Genomic DNA, 14,955 nt, shown 5'->3' with positions numbered 1-14,955 from the left:
CTTCTCAGAACACTGTCATAGACTCTGCTGCCAGATCTTTGCCAAAGGCAGTTCATACATTCCCCACAAAATGCACAGCTAAAGAAAATGAGCAATCCTCTGAAATGGGTGTTCCAAGGCAAAGACTTGATTTTTGCTAATACAGGCTTTTTATGATGAACTGAACATATTGCTCAATTAAAGACTTGTACTTGAGAAAATTGCTGAAGTTGTGTAGTTGTGGCTGGAGGCTCTAAAGAAGGCTGAGACACTGAGAACAGCAAGGCGTTTGGGTTTTTTCCAATCACTGCGCAGAAGAGATGTGCCCTCTGTGATACAAGAAGATCCCAGAGATGTGCCATAGTTTTGTTTCTGTGAGTCTGCTCTCAGCTGATAGGCTTTGTCTGGAGGGAGAAGAAAGTGAAGGGTCCCACAGTGCAAACACACTTGCTCTACTTCAATCTACTTAGTCTTCTGAGGCTTTCAAGTTACTAAATTTGTGGGTTATGCCACTTTGGAACCAAAGTTACCTGACGACTGTGCCTCACTGCTTAGATGCTGGTGTTTCCAGAGTCACCTGCACAACACGAGGGATGCTGACAGCCACACCTGCCACACTCTGACTGCAGAGGGATCACAGCTGGAAAAGAGGAGAGGTAGAAGTTTTAGCAGGTGAACAGGTATCTTTCTCTAAAACACCACTGCAGTGCTAGAGGTCATGTGGAGGGATAGAATGTAAGAAAATAAAGATGGTGCAGAAGGTAGTCTCACACCTGAGGAGTTGCAGCTGTACTAATCCCCAAAGATTAGGAACAGGCCTGCCCTTAATAGGCCTCAGCTGTGTCCAATAAGAAGACTAGTGCTACAAAAGAGTGGGTTAGCTGGATGAGGAGAGAGTTGGACTTTGTTGGTTGTGCTGTGAAAAGAGTTTGAGTTTGTTGTCTGTAGTGGGAAGAAGGAGTCAGTGATGCGAGGAGCTGCCCATGAGAAATCACTGAGAATGTATGAACTTTTGCAATAAGACGACAACAAGGTCAGATCTAGAGAAAGCAGGAAAGATGAATGAACAAAAATTCTGTCTGCAAGTGTCCACTGCACATCTCACACCCTCCCCATGCCGTAGCCTGAGCTTGAAGGGAACCTTGCTAGAGTGGCTTTAGGTGTTATTACACTGGGTGTTACCCTCTGCACGAGAGACTGGAAAGAGCTTGTGGTCTCAGCCTTAGCTGTACCTCTTCAGAGCCAGTGTAATAGATTAAAGCTATTCTGAAGTGGTGTTTGCACGAAGACATAAGAATATAATCTGCAGTCTGATCTGCTTCTGCAGACTTTTCTGGGGGGAATTTGCAAATCCTATCATACACACAGCTGAGGGCACTGATATCCTAAACTGCTGCCAGTTTTTTATTTGTTTTTTTTTCCTAAACTTTTTGCCAGTGAGCATTTCCAGCCTCTTAAAAAGAAAAACATTCATTTCTGGATAAGGACAAGGCAGACCCTGTAGTAAACCCCATGGACCTGGGAAAGGCACCATGGAGGATCTGAACAATAGGAATGCTGACACAGCAGCAAATAAGTTCCTGTCTCCCTGACAGCAGCCCCATGCTATCTGCAAATGTTCCTCTTTGCTCAGGGAAGATCATGAGCTTGGAAGCACTGAGCAGCTGCTCAGCATGGTGGGATGGAGACAGGGCAAGGCAATGCAACAGCTTTGCCTTTGCCCCACAGTGCTATGGCCAGGGCAGACTGCCTCTTTCAGCTGGGACAGTCTTTGCAAGAGAAATGCCATTTCTTCATTTCTTGGAAGAGCCTGTCAAAGGAGCTATGGAGAGCAGAGCTGCACAGAGGCTTGGCCAGGCACCCTGCAAGAAGCTGCTGCAGTGGTAGCATGGCCCCTTGGAGAGCTCCAGGTTTCCTCACTGTTGCTGTCTCCAGAGTGCTCCTGTGAAAGGCTGATTGCCTGAGCAGCTGCACCTCATGCCCTCTTAGGTAACAGCATGTGCAAAAGGTATTTAGTTTTATTAGCTAAGATAGTTGCTGCTAATTAAAGATGGTAAAAAGCTTTCAAATTACGTGCAAATTGAATTTTCCTTTTAAAGCCTATAATGGAGGTGTGTTGCTAATTAAAGATACCTAGCTTGGCTGTGCAAGAATCATTTTATGTGCCTTGTCTGTGCAAGAAGCTGCATCCATTTTCATTAGCTGTCCAACATGCATGGATGGTGAGTCAAACTTGATTCATCTGCATTAATGCATGCTGCAGGTTCAAACAGGACTGAGGAGGCACAGCCTGTCCCCAGGGACCCAGTGTGCCTGTGGCAAGAACTGGGATCTTAATAAAGCCTCTGATTTGGCCTTATTATTACGCAGGGCAATATAGCCCGGGGGCCCAGTCCCCAGGGAGACAGGGTGCCCGAAGGCTAAGCTAGATTAGGCCGGTTGCTGCGGGCCAAACCCCATAGCAAAGCTTGGTGGCTATCAGCTCTTATAGTGATTGCCAAGCTCTTAGGATTTCAGCTCGTGCTTGCTAGGTAAGTTTGCCCTTGGCTTGAGGCTGCAGCAGATGGCAGAGAGAGGAGAAGGAGAGGCACTGGCTGGTTCCACAGAGATGGCTTTATTGGGGAAGTCTGTGAAGGGTCCCAGCGACAGCTCTTCTTCTGTCGAATGGGCTAAAGTATGCTTCTTTCATAGGGTTCGGGGGGATCCAGATTTGACCAATGGTAAGGGTTAAAGTAACATAGCCTTATAGGGTTACAGAGATAGGCTATGGGGCGGGGGGTTCGGGAGACAGGAACTTATTTGCTGCTGTGTCAGCATTCCTATTGTTCAGATCCTCCATGGTGCCTTTCCCAGGTCCATGGGGTTTACTACAGGGTCTGCCTTGTCCTTATCCAGAAACGAATGTTTTTCTTTTTAAGAGGCTGGAAATGCTCACTGGCAAAAAGCTACCAGTCTTGGGGAGCTGCTGGAATGGTGGTAGCCTTTCCCCCTCCTTGAGGCTGGCTGAGGCAAGGAAAGGGCAGGGATAGTGAAAGGCTTCAGGGCTTGCTCCAGCTTTTACCTGTTTGAGTGATATTTGGGCATTCAATTTTGATTGTGTTGGGGAAGCACCTTTAAAACCAAGAGAAGATGAGCAAGTGATTCTTCTGTTCATGTCTGATTGCTGTCTGTGACTTGAAGCAAACAATATGTTTAATTCCCTGGTTTATGTCTGAGTCAGGGAGGCTCTCCATCTTCCTGGGGTTTGCTCTTCTGTAACTCTTCACCCAGCTGTGAAGGTCACTGAACTGTTGCCAGACAGGTAAGGAATAGATTTGTAAGGCTGCTTTTCTCTTCCAAAATATAGTCTGACATTCACTGCTCATTCCGTTAATTTAGAGCAAAAATCAAAGGTTCGTGTCAGTTGCAATTAGAAATGTTCCTGGACTAAGTTTCAGTCTCCCAGAGCTAATAGTAATAGCAGTTAGTGTTATATTAATAGCTTGCTTATGCCTTGGTGATGATAAGACCTAATTCATAAATGCAATTTTGTCTAATACAGGCATTAAAAGTTTGTAAGAAACAGCATCCTCTAACATGCAGTCACAAGTTATTTTAAAAATTGTGCAGACAGATAAAGCTGAAAAGACAGAACATACTTTTCCTAAATTTCTATTTTAAAAGAGAAAAACATCCAAGCCATGTGTTTCTACAATTCCTTGAGAACCTTATTGAGAAAAATAAAAACTTGTAGAAGGGCTGCCACTGATTTAAGAGGCCTGATTGACCCGAGAGAGTGTAAGAAAATGGAGCATGAGATTGATCCCTCAGCAGCATGCTTTAAGGGACAGCATCTCAAGTCCAGCTGCTGCTGGCACAGCCCCATTGGATTGGCTGTGGAGGGCAAAGCAGGCCATGGCAGGGGAGCTAGCAGAGGAGCTGTGGCTCTATCCCCACTTGACTAAGCTGCTGAGGCTGGTTGGTTGAATAAACTGCAGGAAAGAGAGAGAGTTCTCATTTTGCTTTCCACAGGAGGAAATTATGATAAAGAATTAGCAGATAAAGCAACAGCAACAAGGATAGGAATACAAGTATAGGAGGCCAGGTGCAGGCTTTGGAATATATTGTCCCAAATTTGTGATGCAAAGTCTCTTCCAGCACCTCACTGCTCACCTCTGCCTATATCCACATCCACTGATGAGATGTCTCACCTCAAAGAAGGTGAGAGAGGGATATTTCATGCTAGTTTAGTTTTCAGTTCCTAGAGGTCTCAATCTAAAAAGACAGGCTTTTTTGATATTTCCATTTAGGACAGAGCTATATAGCAGCAAACCCTTGTTCATGCATACATTACTAAAAAAATTGTTTTGAGCTCAGCAACTGGGGCATGCCAGAAGTTGCCTTTAGCATCATTCAGATGAAGCAAATGCACCAGCATTTTTACATGTAGCATTTTTGAATGACTGAAACATCATTAGTTTTAAATAATACAAGAGATCTGAGGAAGGCTGTAGTAAAGAAAAACCCAACAGCAATTGAGAATAATACTACTTGTGGATAATTCATTTTTGTACTTCCTTGTACAGAGCATATAGCAATTGTTGTTGCTCAAAGACTTTTATCAGCCAAAGCATAGCTGTTGGCAGTGGCAACCAGTCTATTTCAGTGGATTGGCATGAATGTATTCTTCCCTCCTACTCATCACAGAGCCTTTTAACTGATCTTTTCAGCTAGGTAATACTCAGCATACTGTAAATATCTACTCAATACTTTGTCAGTATTTTCTCAATAAATTGATGCAGAAGTGACCTGAAATTTTCTATATACCTAAGACTGACATATGTAGGAACAGTGCTATGAGGAGTGAACAAACTGTGCACACAACTTCAGTGGTATGAGTTATTACCCTTTCATAGAAATGCTCATAAACACTAATTTAAAAAATGAAATGCAAACTTATCAATGAAAATTATCAGAAAATACTTGGAGCTGTGAATGTAAAAATTTATGGAAAAACTGAGATTGTTATCATCAAGAGGAGTTTTTTAATAATAAAGGAATAACAAATTAAAATATGGTATTTTATGGAGAAAAACTTCATGGCCCAATGCCTGTTGAAACTCCCATGAACATGAAAACCCTCTCAGAATTAGAACCACTGAAAGATACTATATGGTAACTGAGCAGTTTAATTTCTAATAACAGGGAGGAACTGTTGGAGATGTCACAAATTTAGTGTCTCTTGTTCTTAAATCTGCCACATGAAAAGGTGGTGTGAAAACTGATGGTGAATGTGGGGCACATACCTGTGTTTGTACTGTGTGAATGGGTATGTCAGCAGATACTGAGTAAAACTGCAAATATGGATTCCTGCAGTGTTTGAAGACTCTGGTACAGTTCCCTTAATGATAAGCCAACATTAACTTGGAGGTACTCAGTGGCACTTACCTTTTTAAGGTAATAGTTCCTTTTTCATTTCTGATTAAGGTATGAAGCATGTATTGTTCATATTGTAACTTTTGCTATTCTCTGAAGTTGAGGGAAAGCTTCCTGTGAGTTTCTCAACAGGCAAGGAAATGCATTTTAAATAATGAATTCTGGGCTGTTTGTCTTTCTGTCCAAGAATTTGCCCTCCTCTACACCCCAAAGTTGTATAAGCAGCTGTCTTCCAACTCTGCGCACTACAACCAAGTAGAGTTTTTCCTGTGTCCTGATTCACAGCCAGATGTGTTGGAACCTTGGCAAGGGCAGCAAGCTCTGAAGCAGAGGCAAGAACAAACATCCCTGAACTGGGGTGGAGGCTTGTAACTGGTGCTGGTCTTAAACTGGGTGCACTGTAGACTGCTGAGAAAGGAAAGGTATGTTAGGTAGTCTGGTAAAAAACAGAGTAACAGAAACACAGCTTCTCTCAGGTTTGCCTTCTCCAAGTTGGCTGCAAGTTTTAGCAAGAGTTGTTCCCATATGTCTGGGTTGTACATAAGGTCTCTCTTGTGTGCGTGTGTTGTCTGAGGGCAAATAGGTGTTGGGTGCTCAGTGCAGGAATTCCTATAGCCCTGGTACTCACATGAGGGATGAAATCTCTCTGATATATAACCACTTGTTTTTGTAGAACTGTAATTGTAGAATTTTGTAGAATTGTAATTGTATCTGATATCTCCCATCCCCACCAAATGTGGGTGTGACAGTGGGTTCAAAAGCTGTACAAACAGCGAGTTTCAGAGGAAGCATCAAATATATAGAGCAGGACTGAATAAGCAGCATTTTTTGGAGCCCTCTCCCTCCTGAGCATGTTTGGTACTTCCCAGAGAGCTCTCCAAGCTTGGGACTAGTGAGTGACAAATTGTCCTATTTCCAGAGGAACAGGTGTGTGGTGGGGGGAGCAGGATGACAAAGGAGATGAGGACACTGAGGCACTTGAAGGTAAATATGCAGCAAGGTGGGAAGTAACCTCCTCTGAAGTCCAGAGAACCAGTAAAGAGGAGCTGCATGTTCTGAAGTAAGAGAATCCAAATTCCTCTCTTACTACATCTGGAAAGCAAAGGCAAAATGCTTGTGACAGTCACTTGTTGCTAATAACAGGGTAATGGGAAGGACAGAAATCTAAACAAGGTGGGAAACAACTAATACCAGGAAGATGAGCATTAAGCCCTCAGGGTGACCTGAAATTCAGAGGCAGTGATTGAGTGACACAAATCATTGCGTCCAGGTATATTGAAGTTGATATTATATTGAAAAGGCAGTTACTGACTCCTTGGATTCAGGATAGCTGCAGAAGTGACCAGCCAAATGATACATGGAATTTGGTGGCAAATATTTTGTCTGAGTAAGGACTATGAGCAGAGAATAGAGATCTATGATTATTTTGGTTTTTGGTTTTTTTTTTTATTTTGCAGTAGTAGTTGCCTGACCCGAAAACCTGTCAGTAGCCTGTATATCAGATGCCTAATTCTGATAAGAGTGTTAAATATGAGAAAGCAGTCAGACCTCTCTGATTATGAATTTGATTCCTGAATGTGAATGGAGGCAATTGGTGTTGAATTTCTGGTAGAGACCAACCCATCTCAGCAAGCATTTTGGAGAGCTGCTCAGGTCTGGGATGCAGTGGCTAGCATAAGCCCCTTCCAGCAGCTCATTTATGTACTGGAAGACACCAGTAAATACCTGCTGGCCATGCTCACATTAACAGCCTTGAAGAGTCTCAAGAACGCCAGCTTGGAAATCACCATGCAGTGTGCAGTCCCTTTGCCTTCCATCTGGCTCTTCAGCCATGAATTATGGATGGCCTCCCGCCCTCCCCTCCTGCCCTGTTCCCGCAGAGCTCCTGTGCACTGCTGAGCTGGAGCAGCTGCACAGGCCAGCATGGAGCCGGAGCTGCTGATCTCCGGGCTGTCGGGTCTTGTTTCTTTTCATGCATACTTCCTAGCACTAATAGGGACCACTTGATATTGGTACAAAACTGAAGAGGGCTTGCAGAGAATCTTTCTTTTTTTTTAAACTTTATCCACTTGTTCAGCCATTACTAATTTTCTTATGAATGTCTTACCGGTGGGTGAGAAACACAGGGCTGTGTCTTGCTGAGCTGACTCCAGGTATAAGGACTCTGTTGCCCCACCACCCTGGTTAAATAACAGATTTATGAAGTCTTGTATTTCCTGCCTTTGTGCTTCAGACAGCAAGTGCTGTGAGACATCTTAGATGGAGGAGAAGTGTCTAATTCCTGTTGATTTTTTATTAGTGTTGCTTTTATTTGCCTTTTTTTTTTAATGAAGTTGTTGGCATTAAGTACCAAATCCTGCTCACTCACTTTGACTTATGGTAAAGTAAGTAGTGAAAAAAATCTGTCAACACTACTTATTTCAGAGGATTTATTTACTTTCTTAGTTAGTCTCTTTTATGTAGAACATAAAACATCACTTCTGAAGGAGTGCTCTGTATTAAAAATTGTGAAGAGAAGTAGTTCACAGTATACCCTTTGCATTTAGTTTTTCTTGTAAAAACATGAATAGACCCAGCATTCAGCTGTGGTTGAATGAAGAAATTTCAGTTGACTCATGCTCGTTCATATTTGGAGTTTGATTCTTTTACAGTGTATGTGTGCATACATGCATATATTTCCCATCAGCCAAGCATGAGAATTATGTGCATCTGTCCTTAGAGAAGTATTTTACTTCAAATAAGTCTTCTTGGCTTTTTGTGAGTTGCAGGGTTCATGTATTAATAGAAGGATCCACATTTCATCTTTCCATCTTAACAAAAACGTGACATTATGTCAGAGCAAGAAACTGCTTGTAGTAGAAATAAAGTGGCAAGAGAGGAGAGTAACTGAATTGCTCTGAAGTGTTACTGAAACTTACTGAAAAGCTCATTACTCAATCTACCTGAAAAACATAATAGCTTTTGGCTTCAGGGGCTGGTCAAAATGAAAAATGTTCATCAAACCAAGGTTGTAGCTTAAACATCTTTATCTGCTCTCTGTTAGCAGGTTAGGAACAAAGTGCCCCATCTCTTTGTAGTGTTCAGCTAATTAAAGGGACAGACACTAAAAAAAAAATAAAAGAAGGTTTTGCTTATTTATTTGTGCCCATCTCCTCTGCTAATACACAAGGACTGATAACATCATAAGGTTCATGAATCCAGAAGCAGAGTGTACAGCAGCACTGAGCTCAGAGCCCAGCCATGGTTTTTTCTGCTGCCTGATGTTGGACACAGGCAGCCCTAGTCAATTCTCTTTCCCTGTGACTGATGGTGGAGTGGCTGCACCTTTGGTGCTGCAGGAGTGTTTTTTCCACCTACCATTTCCTGTCACAGCACCATCTTCTACCTCAGAGCTGCACTCCAGGAGGGAGCAGTTATCCACTGCAGCATGGGTGTGAGTGACCACATTTGGCTTTCAGTTTGAAAGCACTCATGGTTACTGTGCTCCTCTCCTTCCCCAGGAAAGGTTTCAGATAGAAGGCTCCTGAGCTGTTTATCTAGCTTTCATGTGTGGAAAAATGAAGGAAAGTGAAATGTGGCACCGTATTTCAATGCAAGCAGCACTTAGCCCTTAAGTGCTGTATGTCCTCAAGTCCTTGGACAACTGCACAAATGAAGGGGGAGGTAGTGGGGCCTTAGGGGCAGAATCTGGCAGTTGGATGGAATATCAAATCAGGTTGGATAAGGGGTACAACAAGTTGCTAAGGAGGGAGGAACATAAAGGAAAAAATATTCTGGAGTAAGTTTCTTGAGTTCTTTTGTTGTTGGTTTTCTTCCTTGCTATGCGAGTTGGGGAAAAAAAAAGATACAGAAACCCAACCCACTGCTGCAGAACTACATAGTTTTAGTTGAGGGTAGAATTTATGGTTAAAAATGTATAATTTTTTTTAAGCGAGGAAGCACTAAATACATTTCTTTGTGCAAGTTTCATTCTTATCAATAAGAATAATTATAGTAATTTTCTGTTCTTTTTTTTGATCAACCTGTAGTTGTATTGCTACAAAAAGTTAGTGCACTGAAACATGAATTGCTGGAAAGCATGCTAGGTATCTTTTAATCCTGTTTCAGAGCTACTTTTGTTGTTTTGTAGTTGAACAGAGAAAAAACTTGGGAGATAATACCTTAGAAAAAGGAAATTATAGAATAGGTAGACTTTGATTCTGCCTCAATAGTGAATAAACCAACACTTCAGTGACGTTAACTGATCGGAAGATGATTTTATAGCAAAGTGAAACCCCCTTATCTGCTTTTGCTAGTGATTTACCATGAAACACTAGTGTCAGAGTTGGCACTAATAAGATTTAACAGCATAGGGGTACAAGTCAGGCATGCTGACATGTAACTCCTCTGTATCTAAAAGTCAAAGTCATATTTCTGAGGATCCTAAGTGTTTTTACAAAAGCTGGAATGGGAAAACAATTTAAGCATCATAAAACAATGATCCCTGTTTATTTAGTAAGCCATTAAATGTATTTCCCATCTGTGTGTAAAATTACTTTCATTCCATCCTGGAATGGGGAAGGTAAATAATTTTAATGTGATCTGTGATTTATATTGTAATTCTAGGTGCTCAAAATTCATTTTTATGTGTTATTCTTAGTATATTACTCTGTTTCAGTGTTTGAATCCATGAGAACTACAACAAAATACCACATCTCTCAGCTGCCATTCTACAATTAAAAAAAAAATCAACAATTCCGTCTTTTGGCATCAAGCATTAACATTAAAAGTGTAGTGAAAAAGACATTCTGGCAAACCACTCTTGTACAGCTGAGATGTATAGGTGTTTAATATTTTTTTCTTTAGTCAAGCAATATTCTACAAGCAAAGTATACTAGTACAGAAGCCATTGGTTGGGGAAGTAAGGTAGAGTTAAAGTCCAAACTGTGTTGTAGAACCAGTTGTTCCTGCAAAATGAAATTTAGCATGTTTATGGTGTTATTACCTGTGCTAGATGTTTTCCCTCCACACCATGAAAAGAGATCTAATTGAACACAAAATCCATGAGAAAACTTACGTGTGTCATGCCAAAGATTTACTATTTATGTTCTAGAGTGAATGCTTTCTTTGTTTGAAAGGAAGGAAATCCACCCATGGGTAGATACAGACATCATATGACAGTGATATAAAAAAGGGTAAGAGCAGCTATTTCATATTCTGGAGGCAGCTCACTCTCCCTCATTTGCTGTATTCATGTGTTGGAACAGCCACCAAGCTGCAGCCACAGGATGCAGTTTCTGCTTTTTATTCTGTCCTGTCCTTTCCCAGTGAATAAAACAGCAACTTGGCATTACAGGGCCAAAGATGGCCTTTTGTGTTGTCTGCTGGCAGGAGAGGAAGGCCAGAGTGCCTTGTGCTCTTGCTGGGCAATTCTGTGTCGTGAGCTGTGTCTTCAGTTGTCTCTTACACAGTGCCCTGGAGAGAAGATTGTATCATAAAGTACCAAAAGGTAAGCAATACCTTTCTTTGTAGAGTTTCTGACTTCCAGTCCACATGTAGGTCTTCCCTATCCTCCCCTCAAATTCGGAAAAATACTGGTTAGGTGTCAAGAGGTAAAAGAATTTAAAATCAGTGTCTCTGGCAGGGTTCATTTTTAGCCATTTGTGCTCTAGAAAAGTGCATGAGTGTTCTGTAGGGCTGGAACACCTATGATTCTCTTCAGAAAATGTTTGACAAGTATTGTAAAATAGGGGTTAAAACAGCAGAACCTCATTTGTGCGTTAGCTGCATTAAATGCCAGAGTTGAATCAAACAGCAGTTTGAGGTTGAGATTTGAAAAAAAACGGATGCGGCATTGTTTTATTAACTGCCACATGTTTACTGCAATGTGTTCTTTGATTTATTATTAGCAGGAATTTGGAAGGAAAACTTTAGGAGTGGGGAGGAGAAATTGGTATCTCTTTATATTAAGAAGGAAAATAATTCTTTTTCTAAGGTGTTATAAATTTTTTTATCTTTAGCAATATCATTACTAAAAAGTTCAGAGCTAACAGCAAGGGAACCACTGAATAAATCATAAAATTGGTGTTGAAGTAAATAACTTCATCCATTGAAGTTATTTACTGTATATATATATACAGGTGAAGACTGTAATTGAGTTATGGCAGAGCTCATAACTACTGTTTGATTTGCAACGTTTTCTTTGCCAAAGGGAAAGCACCAGTTAATCTTGGCATAATAAATGATAGTTTCAGTGCATGAAAATGTCAACAAGTCCTGTACTGATGATCATGTTATGAATCATGTGCACTTTTAATGTATGCATTCTACTGAGCAATCTGTGAGGTTTGGGTTTTTCATTCCAGCAATAGCTGCTATCAAAGTCAAGGACCAAAGCACTTGAGTGGCTCAGTTAAAGAACCTCTCTGAGTCCTATGTTACGCGAACTTTTCCATCAGCATAATTTAGCATATTTGAATAAATGAATTGCCAAATGAAGATAACCTTTGTCAGACAATATGCAATCTGTTTTGATTACTGCTTGGATTTTAAATTTTATCTAATATTTTTCATTTTAGTACTGCTCACTAACACATCAGAGAGTGAAGTAGAGTACTTGAAAAACATTTCTTTGATAATTGCTAACTGCCCAAATGTTATCACCTCGCTAAGAGAATTGCATCCATACTTTGCAGCATTTAGCCATGGTGTGGGTGGACAGCAGTAGGACTGCTTTTTGTTTGGAACTCCTTCCCAGAGCTAGTACAGAAAGTCACATAGTGCTAAAATCTTCAACATTGTCTCTTTGTGGGTTGAACCAAGGTGTTTCCTTGGTGTTTCCAACACTTTGTGGTCATAAACCAATTTTTTTTAATAGATGTATTTAAAAGTTATTAAAAAGCAATGTGAAGAAAATAGATGGATTTAGATGTATCACAAATAATTAAGTCTACATTCTTTCACTTGCTGACAAGTCTTCTCAAAGCTTCTACTTTCCCTCTGTTCTGAAATTTTAAAAAAATTACATTATTTTTTGTAGTGGTATCTTTTCATCCTGAGTAGAAACTTGGGTGGTTTTTCTTTGTCTTTGCCTTTTTTTCTTGAGTATTTTTTTTATTTTTATGTGTAAAAACAATATTAGAAATTACAAGGTGACACTATCACAAGGAGAGGAAGAGAAACCAAATACAACCTTTTGACTGTTGTGAATAGGATTTCTTGTCTTTCCTGTAGTTTATGAACTTCTCTGCTTTATATGGTCCACAGCATTTGGGGGCAAGAGGGATGTAGCTTATCTTTATTGTGGTAGGGCACTTTGCAGTGCAAAGAATTAAATGAGGTATGAAATGACCTGTCACACTGAATTATGTGTCACAGTATTACATACACAGAGGAATGCTTGGGAAAAAAAGGTAGAAAAATATTCCTGAAGCCCCACTTTGTTGTTGTTTTGAAGAAAAATGTTTGGTTTTGTGAGCAAGTATATATATTTCTGCCTAATTTATTTTAGGTAAGCCACAGAAACCTGTCGAAGTAGAAAGAAGAGATATGCTGGATAGTTTCCCTCATCGATTCATTTGGAAAGTTAATGGTAGAGATTTGGTACCAGTGCTACAGCTTCCCTGCAAGGAGTAACAAACCCCAACTTTTATGTCTCATACCAGAAATAATTTACAAACTACTTCCTGCATGGCTCCAAGTATCTTCACTACTGTGGGAGAAGTTAGGAACATCCTTATGAAGCTTTGCAAAAAGAACATAAAATGTAGTACATTGCATTTTTTATTAAATAATAATATTCTCAAGCTTGTCCTACTTAGTTTCATCTTGTTTTGCCTGCAGTTGATAGTGGTTTGATGAAGCTCAGATTGAATCAAGAAGTCCACAGTGTAAAAGTCTGGTCTTATGATTCATGTATCCTCCTTTTCACTACAAATACCTTTCTGTCCTTCCACAAGGATGTGGACACAAATCTTCCTTCAGCTGTGGGGTCTAAATCAAAGTGCAAATTTAGAACACACCATTTAAAGTAGAAAATAGTCACTTTAAATTGGACTGGGTTTTTTGTTTTCTTCCCCTGTATGCAGAATAAGGTCAGGAATGCAGCAGATAATTTTTCCCCCCTTCAACTGCAGAGTTTGCTCCCTGTTAAATATTTATTAGTGGCATAAAAAAATCTATTTTGCTTTTAAAAAGTGTGACTCAGAGAACAACACAGCCTTCCCTGAGTGTTTGAGGTGATACAATGCTCATCATTATTCAGATATTTAAAGAAAGCAGTAACAATGCCAAAACCCTGACTGAGCATCTACCAACTGCATCTTAACTTCTTGTCTGCTTAATATTTATGCATCTGTATTTCATTTCAATAAATGATATATTTAATGAAATACTTCAGAGCAGTTAGGTAACAGTTGCTGCATTTTGTAGCAAAGGGAGAAAACACTCATGAGGAACAACTTGTCTTTTCACCTTTGCTCAGCGTTGCTTGAAGTAATTTTTGCCAGACCCAGGGATGGCCTTTTGCACCCTGTTGCATTGAAAGGCTCACTGTCACATGCCAGGGATGCTGGAAGAAGGTGGCTGGACAGTTCTTTCCTCCCCTGCCTTGCACTGAAGCAGTGAGGATGGGAGGTGGGCAACTCTGTGATTCCAGCTCCTGAGTAGGATGATGGGACTTGAAAATATTGTCCAATTCCCAGCTTTGGAAAGTGTGGATGTGAGTTCACCTGGGGTTGTGGATTTGGTTTGAAGTGATCTGGGTGCAGTCCTAACCAGGTCTTCACTTTATCAGGATTTGGGGAGCTGCAAGTTCCTGAGTGGTAATAGATTAGTGACCCACTATTGACTGGCATTCTTCTGTCTGGAAGTGCCCTGTATTTCATGCTCCAGAGGAAAGTGAGCTTCCTCTTTGAGGGCTGTGTTTATGAATCTTCGGTTCAGCATCACATGGGGAGAGAGGTGCTGTTTCCTCATGCCAGGTCAGGCACAGACCACAGTGTAATACTAAGACAGCTTCTTATGTGCTGCTTCTAAAGTGGCTTGAATAAGTGTCCTTGAATAATGTTACAAATTGGATACTTAACACAATGGTGCTGGAAGATTTAAGATTTCAGAAGCTTTCTCAATTGTTTTAGAATAAAAAACCCCCAAGGTTCAACATAGTTTTGTCCTGCATGAGAATGATTGATTAACTGATGGCCAGAACTCTAAGTGAAGTTCAGGGTGTGGGAGCTGATCCCCAAAAGAAGACCTGGCAAAATCAAAGATGTTGAAACTAAACTTACTTCTGGAATTTGTCAATTCAAGTTGGTTTGTGCAGGGTTATGTAGGATGGCAGCAGAGTCACAGGTTTGCTTCTGAGCATTGCTGAGATTTGGTTAATGTTCTTCCCCCCCGTGCCCTGCCTGCAGTGGGTTGGACAAGGGGCCAGGCCGTGTCCCTGTGCGTGGGAGCAGGCTGGGAGGGCTCTGCCAGGTCACCTACAGCATCCTGCCCTGCTGCAGGGGCCCCATGAGGGCTGTGCTAGCACGTCTGCTCTGCTCCTCATTCGTCACTGTATGAGCAGTCTGGAGACCTGCA

General features: G+C 41.0%; 1 protein-coding gene across 8 annotated transcripts in view; it reads left to right on the top strand.

Annotated features, from left to right (window-relative positions):
- The window catches only part of RGS6 (regulator of G protein signaling 6), a 247,239-nt gene that overhangs the window by 121,709 nt on the left and 110,575 nt on the right, over positions 1 to 14,955 (top strand). The window contains exon 1 of one of the 8 annotated variants that reach the window (XM_077180267.1): positions 10,631 to 10,882. The exons of the other annotated variants lie outside the window; for them this stretch is intronic. The gene's annotated coding sequence lies outside the window, so the exon portion shown is untranslated. Of the gene's footprint in view, positions 1 to 10,630; positions 10,883 to 14,955 lie in introns of those variants that run through there. 8 annotated transcript variants of the gene reach the window in all.

This window comes from Agelaius phoeniceus, chromosome 6 (genome assembly GCF_051311805.1).
Source record: "Agelaius phoeniceus isolate bAgePho1 chromosome 6, bAgePho1.hap1, whole genome shotgun sequence".
NCBI classification, from domain to species: Eukaryota; Metazoa; Chordata; class Aves; order Passeriformes; family Icteridae; genus Agelaius; species Agelaius phoeniceus.
The sequence above is the reverse complement of the archived record's forward strand: the minus strand, read 5'-3'. Positions and strand labels throughout refer to the sequence as shown.